Source organism: Trichechus manatus, unplaced genomic scaffold (genome assembly GCF_000243295.1).
Source record: "Trichechus manatus latirostris isolate Lorelei unplaced genomic scaffold, TriManLat1.0 scaffold00075, whole genome shotgun sequence".
Lineage (NCBI taxonomy): Eukaryota > Metazoa > Chordata > Mammalia > Sirenia > Trichechidae > Trichechus > Trichechus manatus.
The window spans coordinates 7057423-7072293 of NW_004444011.1; the positions used below are offsets into that span (position 1 = coordinate 7057423).

At 39.2% G+C, this 14871-nt stretch overlaps 1 protein-coding gene and 1 pseudogene across 8 annotated transcripts in view; both read right to left on the reverse strand.

Moving 5' to 3' along the window:
* The window catches only part of MLLT10 (MLLT10 histone lysine methyltransferase DOT1L cofactor), a 332811-nt gene that overhangs the window by 242947 nt on the left and 74993 nt on the right, over positions 1-14871 (reverse strand). The window lies entirely within an intron of this gene.
* Positions 6131-10891, reverse strand: LOC111821278 (peroxisomal carnitine O-octanoyltransferase pseudogene; annotated as a pseudogene).

Consider the following 14871-nt stretch of genomic DNA (forward strand, 5'->3'; position numbering starts at 1 on the left):
TGGGAGGCCTCACACTACCTGATTTTAGAACCTATTATACCGCCACGGTAGTCAAAACAGCCTGGTACTGGTACAACAACAGATACAAAGACTAATGGAACAGAATTGAGAATTCAGACATAAATTCATCCATGAGCAGCTGATATTTGACAAAGGCCCAAAGTCCGTTCGCTGGGGAAAAGACAGTCTCTTTAACAAATGGTGCTGGAATAACTGGATATCCATCTGCAAAAAACTGAAACAAGACCCATACCTCACACCATGCACAAAAATTAACACAAAATGGATCAAAGACTTAAATATAAAATCGAAAACGATAAAGACCATGGAAGAAAAAATAGGGACAACGCTAGGAGCCCTAATACATGGCATAAACACAATACGTACCATAAGTAACAATGCACAAACACTATAAGAGAGACTAGATAACTGGGAGCTCCTAAAAATCAAACACCTATGCTCATCAAAAGACTTCACCAAAAGAGTCAAAAGACAACCTACAAACTGGGAAATAATTTTTGGCTACGACAAATCCAATCACCGTCTCATCTCTAAAATCTACAAGATACTACAAAACCTCAACAACAAAAAGACAAATCAATTAAAAAATGGGCAAAGGATATGAACAGGCCCTTCATCAAAAAAAGTATTTAGGCGGTTAACAGACACATGAAGAAACGTTCACGATCATTAGCCATTAGAGAAATCCAAATCAAAACTACAATGAGATATCATCTCACCCCAACAAGGCTAGCACTAATCCAAAAAACACAAAATAATAAATGCTAGAGAGATTGTGGAGAGACTGGAACACTTACACACTGTTGGTGGGAATGTAAAATGGTACAAACACTTTAGAAATCGATTTGGCACTTCCTTAAAAAGCTAGAAATAGAGGAACCATATGATCCAGCTATCCTGCTTCTTCGAATATCTCCTAGAGAAACAAGAGCCATCACACAAATAAATATATGCACACCCATGTTCACAATGGTAAAGAGATGGAAACAACCTAGGTACCCATCAACAGACAAATGGATAAACCAATTATGGTATAGCCACACAATGGAATACTACGCAATGATAAAGAACAACGATGAAGCCGTGAAACATCCTATGGCGTGGAGGAAGCTGGAACTCATTATGCTGAGTGAATTGGGTCAGTCCCAGAAGGACAAATATTGTATAAGACCACTATTATAAGAACTCAAGAAAAGGTTTAAACACAGAAGAAAACATTCTTTGATAGTTACGAAGGTGGGGAAGGAGGGTGGGGGTTAATTACTAACTAGATAGTAGATAAGAATTATCTTACGTGAAGGGAAGGACAGCACATACTACAGGGGAAGTCAGCACAACTGGACTAAACCAAAGCTAAGAAGTTTTCTGAATACAATCAAACACTTAGAGGGACAGGGTAGCAGGGGTGGGCGTCTGGGGACCATGCCTTCAGGGGACATCTAGGTCAATTAGCATAACAAAGTTTATTAAGAAAATGTTCTGCATCCTACTTTGGTGAGTGGCATCTGCGGTCTTAAAAGCTTGCAAGCAGCCATCTAAGATGCACCAATTGGTCCCAACCACCTGGAGTAAAGGAGAATGAAGAACACCGAAGACAAAAGAAAGTATTAGCCCAAGAGACAGAAAGGGCCACATAAACCAGAGACTTCATCAACCTCAGACCAGAAGTACTAGATGGTGCCTGGCTGCCACCAATGACTGCCCTGACAGGAACATGACAGAGTCCCTGATGAAGCAGGAGAAAGGTGGGGTGCAGAACTCAAATTCTAGTAAGAAGACCAGACTAATGGTCTGACTGAGAATGGAGCTGCCCTGGAAATCATGGCCCCCGGACTCTCTGTCAGCCCAGAACTAAAACAATTTCCGAGGCCAACTCTTCAGACAGGTATTGGACTGGACTGTGGGACATAAGGGTGTGCTTCTTAGCTCAAGTAGATACATGAGACTAAATGGGCAGCTTCTGTCTGGAGGAGAGATGAGAAGGCAGACAGGGTTAGGAGCTGGTTGAATGGACATGGGGAATCGGTGGAAAGGAGGAATGTGCTGTCACAGTACAGGGAGAGCAATTAGGGTTACATAACAATGTATGTATAAATTTTTGTATAAGAGACTAACTTGAAATGTAAACTTTTGCTTAAACTACAATAAACAAAAATAAAATAATAATAATCCCTCATAGGCAGCAGTCATGGAAACATCCTAGAGACAACCAAATCACTCGACGGACTGAGTTACTAGGCTTAATGGCTAGGGACCATAGTCTCAGGAGACATCTAGGTCAACTGGCATAACATAGTTTGTTCATAAAGATAATGTTCTACATCAGATTTTGGTGAGTAGCGTCTGAGTTCTTAAAAGCTTGCAAGTGGCCCTCTAAAATATACCTATTGATCCCATTACATCTGGAGAAAAGGAGAATGAAGAAAATCAGACTCAAGGGAGCAATCAGTGCAAAGGACTAATGGACCACAGGAACCACAGCTTCCACTAGCCTGAGAGCAGAACAATTAGATGGTGCCCAGCTACCACTACTTACCGCTCTAACCAGGATCAGAATAGAAGGTCCCAGTTAGGATATGGAAAAATATGTAGAACAAAAATCAAATTCATAAAAAAGACTGGATTTATTCATCCAGGATTGGAGGAACCCCCAAGACTGTGACCCTTAGACACCGTTCCTGCTAACTGGGAACTAAAGGCATTCCTGAAAAGCACCGTTTAGCCAAATAACAGGCAAGCCTATAAAATAAACAACTTAGCACCTATGAGGAAAGTATTCCTTAGAACAATCACCTATATGAGACCAAAAGGGTAACATTTCCCCAAAAGCAAAGATGACAAGGCAGAAACGGGCAGGAAAATCAGACAAACGGAAATGGGGAAGTCAGGGTGCTAATGGGGAGGAACGCTGACACACTGCAGGAATAGCAGCCAGTGTCAGGGAACATTATGTGTATAAACTACTGAATGTGAAACTAACTTACTCTGTAAACCTTCACCTAAAGCATAATAAATAAAAATTTCCTATATAACATCTTGAAATGACAGAATTATAGAAATGGTAAACGAATCAGTCGTTGCCAACAGCCAAAAATGAAGCGTGGTGGTTCAGTGGTAGAATTTTCATCTTGCGTGTGAGGGACTCAAGTCTGTTTCCCATGCAATGTGACTCAGGAAGCAACCACAACCCATCTGTCAGTGGAGGCTTGCAAACCGCTATAATGCTGGTTTCAGCAGAGCTTCCAGAGTAAGATGAACTAGGAAGAAAGGCCTAGCGACCTCCTTCTGAAAATCAGCCACTGAAAACTATATGGATCAGAACTGTCCTATCCACAACTGATCATGGGGATGGGATACGACTCAGCAGCATTTCGTTCCTTTGTGCATGGGGTCATCATGAATCAGGAATCTCGACGGTAGCTAACACCAACAGGAGATTAAGTGAAGATGGTGGAAGGAGGGAAGTGGGCGTAGGTATAAAGGGCAACAAGAGGGATCCATGAGGTGACTGAATTATTCTTATCTTGACTATATCAATGTCAATATCCTGGCATGATATTATACTATAGTTCTGCAAGATGTTACCATCTGGGGAAACTGGGTAAAAGGGATGCAGTTATTTCTCTGCATTATTTCTTACATCTGTATGTGAATCTAAATGTTTCTCAAAATTAAAAGTTTTATTAAAAATATACATATCTCTAATGGTGGTGGAATATTTGGAAAAAGATTGTGAGAATGGTTGCACAACTTCAAGAATGTAATCAATGTAACTGCACACGTAGAAATTGCTGATTTGTTTTGCTGTGCGTATTTTCATCAAAAAATAAAATTTATATACAAAAATAGATAACATATTTGTATGTCTGCATACTTGTCTAACAGTAAGAACACTCACTTCTGTTAAAGTTAAAGCAAAGAGATTTAGTGAGGATAACACAATTTGCAAATTGAGGAAACAGAAGGCAGAGAAGAATCTACCAAGTGCTCTGAAGCATGGAGGGAGAAGTGTGTTTTTATAGTAAAGACTCTATTTTCAACCACCTTCTTCCTCGAACATTTTCAGTAAACTGGATCTCCTATAATCATATTCCTGACCTCCACCCTTATTTACTAGGACCTGCTAAACTGCATTCCTGACTCCTATGCTTATTTACTTAAGAGTGGCTTGGGGCAAGAGCCAGGCCAGTTAAACAAGATGATTAATAGGAAGCCAGGGCCTTCTGGTCCCATCCAGCCAGAGGCCCAAGGCCATGTGCATGTCAACAGGAAGAAGACAAGATTATATTCTCAGGAATGTGGAAACCAAATCTTGTAATAAAATGGAGTTTTGACTCAGACCTCATGTCAGCCATTACATTATGCCAACTGTCTCAGTTTTAGAGGTTCACTAGCGTATTCTCCCTTTTGTTCAAGTCTCTGCTAGGAGGCACTGAAAACACACAATGGAGTTATCTTTTTTCTACAAGGACTTCTTGGGTATGTCGCAGGCCCAAGTATTGAAAGTACCAGACCTTAAGGTCGATGGGCTAATTTTCTTCTTCACCTTGCCATATCGATAGGTTCAGCTTCAGGGAGAGTTGACTATCATCAGGGTTAAGTGCTGCCAACACTACTAAATTTGAAGGAACCACCTGGCAATCAAAAAGGTTAATTCAAGGTGTGAAATCAGTTACTCAAATTCTCTTATAAATTTGGTTTCTTCTAAATACAGGATTCTTTGAATACATTGGATAAGACCTATAAGGATTACAACAACGATTAAAACAATGAGTCCAGTTTGTAATACAGAATGAAGCTAAGAACTAATATCATTAGGTAACCAGCAAAACAAGAAGGCTACTTCCTCAGATGTATTAATCCATGAGCAGCAAGATGTACTAGCAATAATGCAAACCTTTCCCTGTAGGGCTAATAAAAGGTCTAGACTCTAAAGATTTACGTTGAGCCGCCATCCCCTCAGCAACATTATCAGCAATCTGAACCACTGTGACAGACGAATTGCGAACAGATTTTTCTAATTATAGTCTACCATAAATAGGAACAAATGCTTGAAAAAATGACCAGCCCCATGTGGGCTCCAGTGGTTAACATAAGAGATTTCTTCCAAATATACTCTGGCAATTAGTTATCTTGGCTAAATGAGCATTTGTCCAAAACCTAGGAGGTTTCAGGCAAGAGACTAGGAAATCATTTTGGCAACTGGGATCAGAAGGGTCCCAAGCAGTTTCTCTGTTCTCATTAGGGTTAGATTAAAACATGGTATTTAAAGCTAGGCCAACAACGCAGGGGAAAGCCACAGTTTAACTCGTATGTTATTAAAAGTATTAGACAAACATTTCAAGCCATATAAGCACAGTTAATAACATAAGAGTAGCTACAATTATGAAGCAAAGTCCACAAAATTCAGCAAGATATGTGAAGTCTTGTTCCATGATCTTGGGATCAGCTGTCTACCTCAGATTTCATCTTCTTCTGGCCACTTGGGCATTTTTAAAGGATTTTTAAATCTCCACAGAGCTAACTAGTTCACAGAGGTATCTTAGTCCCTTTTAGATGTGACAAATGAATCCAAGGTTTGATTCTTTTTAATTTGGACTTTAGGATTCCAACTTTTGGTCATTAAAGGCTTCTTTAACCTGTGAAAAACATTCATGGGATATTCTGTGGTCAGTACAGTGTTATTAGTTACTAAAATAGCTGACTCTTACATCAAAAAAGATAAATAAAAAGTGGTTTCCTGTATCAAGAAAACAGAACACTGAACTTCTGCAATATTCTCACATAAACTTTATAGGAATTCTTTTAGTTTTACTCAGTCCTATGTAGTTGATTTTGGTTCCATGCAATTCTGGATCAGTATAATCCTCTTCATGAGTGTGAAATAGTCCTTTTTTTTTTTTTTTTAAACATTTTGGTCAAGCGTTTTCAGTGAATCATTAAAGTAAAACTTATATGCAGACAACAAAACTTGATATGGACATGATTAACTTATATAATAAAAAGTGAAAGACCTGTTGGAAATTAATTACACAAGTGAAGCAAAGCGAAATAAAGTCAATTCAAAAAGAAACTTTACACAAAATATTTCAAAACATAATGGTTAATCTTTTTTTTTTTTTTTTTTTTTTTGATTCTAGTAGTTTTACTTTCTGAGAGTCTAAACTACAAAACTGAACCAAGAACAGGGGGAAAAAAAACTGGGAAGTCCTGAGACTATGACACCATTTAAGCCTTTAAAAGTCACTAGCTAAAACAATTAGAAATATGTGCTTTATCTTTACAGTCACAAGTCTAATTGGTGTACTATTACAAATTTTGTTAAACTTGCTTTGTGTGTGTTGGGGGTATAAACCTCCCTACTACAACCAATTCTTTTGGTCCATTCAACAGAAACCATTTTTAAGATCACCATTAAATTGTAGTGATCTTTCCCGTCAAACATACAGGGCTCTGAACTGATTCGTTCCAGTTCGAGCCCCTGTTGAGAATCTGCACTTCTAACAAGTTCCCAGGCAATGCTAATGCTGCTAGTTAGGAACCAGTTCTTGAGAACCACTAGCAGAGCAGTGGTTCTCAAAATTTATTATATTTAAAGAGTTACCTGGGGATTTTGTTAAAACGTAGATTCTGATTCGGGGTGTCTGGGGTGGAAATGCAAATTCTCGGCAGGGGTTCGAACCAGAACAAATCAGCCCAAAGCCCTGCAAACATACTATGCTTGTATCCCTGCAATGAACGTGGAGGACATTGATTTCAGGGAAACTAGCATCCAATCATGTATTTCATACCCTTGGGCAACTAGAAAGCATTAAAGTGCTTAAAAGGTGTACTCTACAATGCTGTTCAGAGAAAGGATTTTTAACCTGTACAGGTACACACAAAAATATCTTAAAATTAGAATAAGATCTGCATTGTCAAATTTTGTAGTTTTCCATTGTTAAGGCATATCTTAAACACTGCATAGTTCTATATTCACTGTATCATAATTTGCTCTGCTGCATCAGAGGAAGCTTAAAAACAGTCTCTTCCTTCTATGGCAGAATGTATTTAGAGAGCATGATTCTTCTAATTTCTACATCTATCAAATTTATTTCAAGTCAACACTCCCTCCCTTCTCATATCACCAATCTATTCCCAGCACCCAGTTTAATGACATATTTTGGTAAGTGTTTAATAAATGATTAGTCTCTAAAGCTGAGCTGTGTTCATCACCTGCATCATATCATGGAAGGCATGAAAAACCAGCTGAAATAGCTTTTCTGCATCCATCTCTGCACATGATTTCCAGGCTGTACATGAAACAACAAACCTATTATCTCTGATGTGGTAAAAAAAAATCCATAGCCACTGTGTATCATGGGAACCATTGCTCCTTGGGTTCGTGAATAACCAATCAGACTTGTTGAAAGAACAAAATTTCCACCTCCTCCACTTTGGGAGAAAAGTGGGTCTGTAAAGAGCTCTGGAACAGGGAGACCACCTTCTTTTGCTATGAGTAAAGAGACCTAAAAGATGATGGTCAAATCCTTTATAATTTGAACAGTCTTTCATCATTTTATTATGCTTTGCAAAAGCTTGTAACATCTTTTGCTGCCGCTCATGAAGGTGGGCATAAGGATCTTGCATGGACTGGCACTATCTGACTGCTTCTACCATACATGATCACACAGTCTCTGTACGACCATGACAAAAATATCTTGTCACAGCTGTTTCATAACAGCAACCAGGGCATCCATGAAGTCTGTAATAGGCCAGCTAAACGGCAAGCCGAACAAATGTATCAGGGTGAAGCACCTTCTTCTTGGTTAGCTTTTTGCCAAAAGGTGTACAGGCATAAACCACAATATCCAGATCAGATGCCTGCTTGAGATATTGAGTTTAGCTTGTTTGATATCATATAATACTTTCTCATCTACAGTGAAAACAAGCTCCTCTGGAAGTGGTATATTCTGCACTTTTTCTGAACCCTTCCATTTTCCTTCATTCTCAAAAATCTTCTCATCAACACAATGGCTGACATTTACCATAATCATTCCATCATAAGGGGCATGATCACTATTACAGCCAAATACTCCATTAGAAAAGGAAATCAAGTTATAGGATTTGTCACCCCAGAGTAGTCATGGATCTCCAGTGAGGATCACTGCAGTTACCGGAGCATAATCTTATGGTGCTACACGTGAACTGCCATCATTCGTGCAATATACCAGTACGCTGCTCTGAATTTTTTCTAACAGAGTCAAATTCTGTGGATCTAGACGAATCAGATATTCTCATACCTTAGCCCACTGAGTAAGCTCCTCACTAGTTAATGCTGCTATCCCGGGTCCATCAGGTTCACTATGGCACCTCTTGTGCATATATGTCAATTGCCTGCAAAGCTCTGGTGGAGTGATCAAACATCCTTTATGCATGACACCAAAGACAAAAACTTGGCAACGTGACTTGGGGAACACCCTTCACTCTCAGTACTAAAATAATCCATAATTGAATCTCTGGTAATTCCTGGAAACTTGGAGATAGCAAACAGCATTAAGAATTGATTCATATCTAGAGGAGTACTTCCAACTTTATGAACAGGCAGTTTTTCTTTTCTTAATAGCTGCCAGTAGTTCAAATTATTCCAAAGAATTATACTTCCTCTTTCTAACTGAGCACCTTCCTTTGGAGGCCAGTAGCATTCGATAATAGGTCGCAGGACCCACAAAGTTAACATTTAGTCGTGACGGTATACGAACATCCATGTAAGCAACACTGAGTCACCACTCTTCCAACCAATTTCTTTTTCCTTTTGCCCTTTTGAGTAATTCTGATGCAATTTTTCTCCAATCCCATTTTGAAATTTTTTAACTATTTCTTCGGTTTTCTTATATTCTTCTTCATTTACAAGTGGTTTTACTGACTCAAGGTATTTTTTTTAATGATTATTCAAGTGAAGAAACAGGCAGTGATGGAAGAGTATCCTGGTACTGGAATGTTCGTTCTTCAGTTGATTTAGTCAACTGATTTTCCATGATGCAATCACAATAGAAAATCCCTGCCAAGTCCAGGGCGCACCTCCACTGTTTTGGAGACTTCTCGGTCCTACAGGACTTAACTTCCACCACCAGCACCGCCCCCCCACTCCCCTCAGCCCACGAGCTGAAGCATAAGTGGAGGGAGGGAGCACTGCAGCAGCCAGTCCTGCTGGTCCTTGTAGCCAGCTCCTCGCCTCCACAGCAGCAGTGACACCACCCCGCTCCCTCCCTACCGCCAGAGCTGGTTAACCTTATTATTAAAGAGCTTCAGATATAACACATAATAATCCTGAGACATAACACCACATAGTCAAGATGTATCAAGAACACACCAAGATTATCAAGTCTCTAAACATCCGAATAGAAATTAAAAATTCCATACATAAACAATGTGAATTTCCTAGTTCGAACTATTGGCTTTGATGATGCCAGATTCAAAAAGAAATAAAGTTGCAACCAAGTTAGTAATTAAAAAAATGAAATTATGACATAACAGTATGCGCTTGTTGTACAATATCAGGCAAAAACACCAAGAGGAAACACTAACACATAATTTAACCCAAAAAAATTTTTGCCACATCTGGTTTGACAACAGGTTTCATGTAACTCCCAACACATTAAATAAACTTTTTTATTTTATACTGCTAAACAAATCCTTTGTGGCTTTCCACAAAGTTTCAAAGTTTTCAGGAGTTTATCATAGGCCACCGAGAAATAATACTTGAGTTACTTTACCAAAGATCTGAAAAGTAAAAACCTTAGCTTTTTTAAAGTCATACAGCTTGATTTTCAACAGGAATTTATTCTAATGAGATGCAAAATCCTTGCATTCGAGGCAGATTACACAAAAAATTAACTTTTCAACTCAGCAGTCAAAGAAAATTTTGTTATTTTAACAGCAAGAAACCCTGTTCTTTGTTTTAGTCTATTTTACACTGAAGCTTCCAAAAATCTCATGAATTAAACCCATCAAACTTTAGCCAGACAGATAAAACTCTGACCATGTCAAATAAATTCCTTTTCAATCACTGTCTTTGTGGCATATCTCTTATAGCATTGCCCTTTAAAAGCAAAAATGAAAACACTCATTAGGAGGTCCGAATATTTACATGTAACGGAGAGAAACTGTTCAGTTTTTTTTTATGATGAGGATCTATCCCATTTCTGATTAACTATAGTAAAGACAACATTTTTCTTATATTCTTTTGTCTTAACAGGTCCTTATATAGTTGGGAGAGAAGCCACAAAAGTTTCCCTGGAGCTGCATGGCCTTAGAGGCTGGGGCTGAGAAGGCCTGATCCTGCCCTGCCCTCTCTATCTGGGGCTCATGGTCAAAGACAAGAATTAGTCATCCAAATACATTTACATATGTTTTAAGTTGGCCTAGGTATTTTGAAAGACAAAAGGTAACCAAATTCTTTCCCTTTTACTATTCTCTAGACAAGCACTTCTGTCTTCTATTTATAGCAACTTTTTATCTACCCAGTAAATACCAAAGCTCTTCAGCAGTTTTGTAAATAAACCCATCAATTCTTGACTACCCATTTTTTTCTTCTCTAGGCTTGTCCTATGCCTCCCTTTTCCTCAAATAAAACACATTTCACAAAATATCTAGCTTTAAGATATTTAGAAAGGTTTTGCTTTTACAATTCACTTTCATTAATTCCTGGAAATATGCTGTTCATTGTTGTTAGGTGCCATCGAGTTGGTTCCAACTCATAGCAATCCTACCTACAACAGAACAAAACATAGCCCAGTCCTATACCATTCTCACAATGGCTCACTGTTGTAGACACTGTCTGTCAATCCATCTCCTCAAGGATCTTCCTCTTTTTCATTGACCCTCTACCTTACCAAGCATGATGTCCTTCTCCAGGGACTGGTTTCCTCCTGATCACATGTCCAAAGTACGTGAAATGAAGTCTCACCATCCCTGCTTCCAAGGAGAACTCTGGCTATACTTCCCCCAAGACAAGTTTGTTCCATCCTCTGGCAGTCCAAGGTATATTCAATATTCTTCACCAACCCCATAATTCAAATGGATCAATTCTTCTTTGGTCTTCCTTATTGTCTACCTTTCACATGCATATGAGGCAACTGAAAAGACCATGGCTTGGGTCAGGGGTACCTTACTCTTCAAAGTGACATCTTTGCTTTTTAACGCTTTAAAAAGGTCTTTTGCAGATTTGCCCAGTGCAATACGTCTTTGATTTCTTGACTGCTGCTTCCATGGGAGTTGATTGTGGATCCAAGTAAAATCCCTGACAACTTCAATCTTTCTTTCATTTATCATGATGTTGCTTATTGTTTCAGTTGTTAGGATTTCTGTCTTCTTTCTGTTGAGGCGTAATCCATTCTGAAGGCTGTAGTCTTTGATCTTCATCAGTAAATGCTTCAAGCTATATAACTATACAGATTAACATAAAACCTCATACTAAAAGCCTTACTGCCTCCCCTCCTATTACAAGCTACGTCATGTCCAGCTTCCAACAAAAAATTATGAAGCATGGCCAAAAGCCAGGGGAAGAAAAAAATCTGAAGGGAGAAAGAAAGCATCACAATAAGACTCAGCTATGACACAGGTTTGAAAACTATCATATAATTATAAGTCACTATGATTAACATAGGGGAGTCCTGGTGGTGCACGAGTTGAGAGTTCAGCTGCTAACAAAAAAGTAGGTAGTTAGAATCCACCAGCCACTCCTTGGAAACCTTATGGGGCAGTTGTACTGGGCCCTACAGGGTTGCTATGAGACTCAACTGGCTTGATAGCAATTTGGTTTGGTTTTTGTGTGTGTGATAAATATGTCAAGGGCTCTAACGGGAAAAGTGGATGGCATGCAAGACCAGATGAATAATATAAGCACAGAGATGGGAACTCGAATAATAAAAAAAGAAAAAATGCTAAACATAAAAAATACTGCAGTAGAAATGAAAAATACCTTCGATAAACTAGTCAACAGACTAGACACAGCCAAGGGAAAAAAAAAACAGTGAACTTGAAGATGTGTCAATAGAAACTTTCCAAACTAAAATGCAAAGAGATAAAAGGAGAAGAAAAACCAACAGGAGTTTCCAAGAACTGTGGGACAATTACAAAACCTGTAACAGATGCAATGGGGATACCAGAAAAAGAAGAAAGAGAAAAAGGAACAGAATAAAAATCTGAATAATGCATGAGAATTATTCCAGAACATCTAGAGCTTAGACAAAGAAAGAAAGAAAGAAAAACTCACTACAATCCTATCAATTCTGACTCACAGGGACTCCATCTGTTACAGAGCAGAACTGCTCCATACAGTTTTCTTCGCTATAATCTTAACGGAAGCAGATCGCCAAGCCTTTCTTCTGCAGTATTGTTGGGTGGGTTTCAACCTATTAATGTAGGTTAATGGTTGAGCACAAAAGACAACAAACTTCTAAATAGCACATGAATCAAAGAAAAAATCTCCAGAGAATTGAAAATTAAAATACAATTTATCAAAATTTGTGGAATGTAGACAACAGTGCTTGAGGGAAAATTTATAGCACTGAATTACTTATTATAAAAAAAGGAAGATTTAAAATCAGTAATTTAAGCTTCCACCTCAGGGAACTCCAAAATGAACAGCAATACAAATCTACACCAGCAAAGAAAAGGAATAATAATAATTAGAATAGAAATAAACGAAACTGAAATGAGGAAATCAATGAAACCAAAAGCTGGTTCTATGAAAAGATCGATATACATTGACAAAACTCTAGCCAGGCTAACAAAAAACAAAAGACAGGGTGTAAATGATTAGTATCAGAAATAATGCCAATGACTGCCGTGACAGGGAACACAAAGAGTCCCTGATGGAGCAGGAGAAAGGTGGGGTGTAGAACTCAAATTCTAGTAAGACCAGACTTAATGGTCTGAGACTGGAGGTACCCTGGAAAGCATGGCCCCTGAACTCTCTATCAGCCCAGAACTAAAACAATTTCCAAGGCCAAATCTTCAGACTGGGTTTGGACTGCACTGTGAGACATAAAGCGATACTTGTGAGGAGTGTGCCTCTTAAGTTCAAGTAGATACAAGAGACTAAACAGGCAGCTTCTTTCCAGAGGTGAGCTGGGAAGGCAGAGAGGGTTAGGAGCTGGCTGAATGGACATGGCGAATCATGGGTGGAAAGGAGAAGTGTGCTGTCACAGTATGGGGAGAGCAATTAAGAGTCACATAACAATATATGTATAAATTTTTGTATGGAAAAAAACTTATAATTAGTATAACCATATTCTAGATTAGGAGTCCCTGAGTGGCGCAAGTGGTTAAGCAGTTTGAACCCAGCCAGAAGGTTCCCTGGAAGACAGGCGTGGCAATCTGCTTCCAAAAGCTCACAGCCTTGAAAATCCTATGGAACAGTTCTACTCTGCACACATGGGGTCTCCGTGAGTTGGAATCAACTCAACAGCAACCAACAAAAACAATAACAACGTTCTAGATTAGCTGAAAGCCCGACTGGATTATATTTTAGGCTCACCTTGGAATCTGTGTTTACATGGCACCAAGTGTAGTACTTGAGTTGTCACAGGCTAGAGCAAACAGAAGAAAAACAGAATTGATATAAAGGAACTGTCAGTGCCAAATGAAGGCCCATGAAGTCTGCAAGCTGTGAACATGAATGTTCCAACTGTTCAGAACAGGGAAAAGGAGTGGGAAAACAGAGTGATCCCCCAGCACTGATTTTCTAGGCACCAAGAAAGCAAAAGGCCTTGCACCACAGCAATGAGAAACAATTAGACTCACAAAACAATACTTGTGACATTTAAAGAATATGATTATTTTGAGTTTTATTGGTTTTGAACTTTTGTTTTTAATTCATAACATTATTTTGATTTCATGGTTGTTTGTAAGTAGTAAAACAATGTCTACATAGTTTTAGGCTTTATGTATTTATGTAAAAATAAAAATAATTTCAATCATCAAAAAACAATCGGGACTTCTGGGCAACATGGCGCTATAGTCAGAAGCACCACGCTATCCCTCCGCATGAAAAATCTGAAAAACTAAGCCAAACAGAGTCACATGTCAATCCTGAAACCCTAAGCATCAAATGAAGGGATAAAGAACTCAGCCAAACACTGAATGGAATAAGAAACTGACTGAGAACAGACAGCGAGGAGTGATAGATGCAGAGGTACCGCAGCACGGATCCACCATCTTGGACTCCTATCAGAGATCAGCGAACAGGAGGTATGAGAAAGCAGCTTCACAGAGCTTCCAGCAGGAGACAGAACAACTGGTAACCAACGATACATGCTTTCCTAACCCGCACGCTTCTTCACCCCTACTCAGCCTCCTATGCTTCCCGCAGCCACAGTCTATTGGCCGGAAGTACCGGCTTCACCTCATTATTGCTTGGATTCCAGCCACCCACACTGGCCAGCTCCCTGAGTGCCTTTTGTTGGCTACTGGTGTTGCTTTTTTTGCTTCTTTAGATTTCTTCCTTACCGCTCACCACCTCCTGCTTCTTTCTCTCAAATACCGGGCTCCGTGTGCCATCTTTGCCTCTTCCTGAAAGGCAGCGAAATACTGCTCAACTGTGAAACTGCTTCCCAGCCTGTGCCACCATGCTGGTGGGACCCCCGGGGCTTTTTTGTTTGTTTGCTCTGATTTATTCTGTTTTGATTTGTTTGTTTCCTTTTTCTTTTCTAGGCTTGGGAGCTCATTCTAGCCGGGCAGTACCACACGGCTTGGAAGCTACTCCTTTACTCTGAGCAGACGCACAGGGATATCCCTGGGGGCATTTCTTTTTTCTTGGTTTTTTTTTTTTTTTTGAGGGGTTTTTTTGTTTCTTTGTTTAGTTTT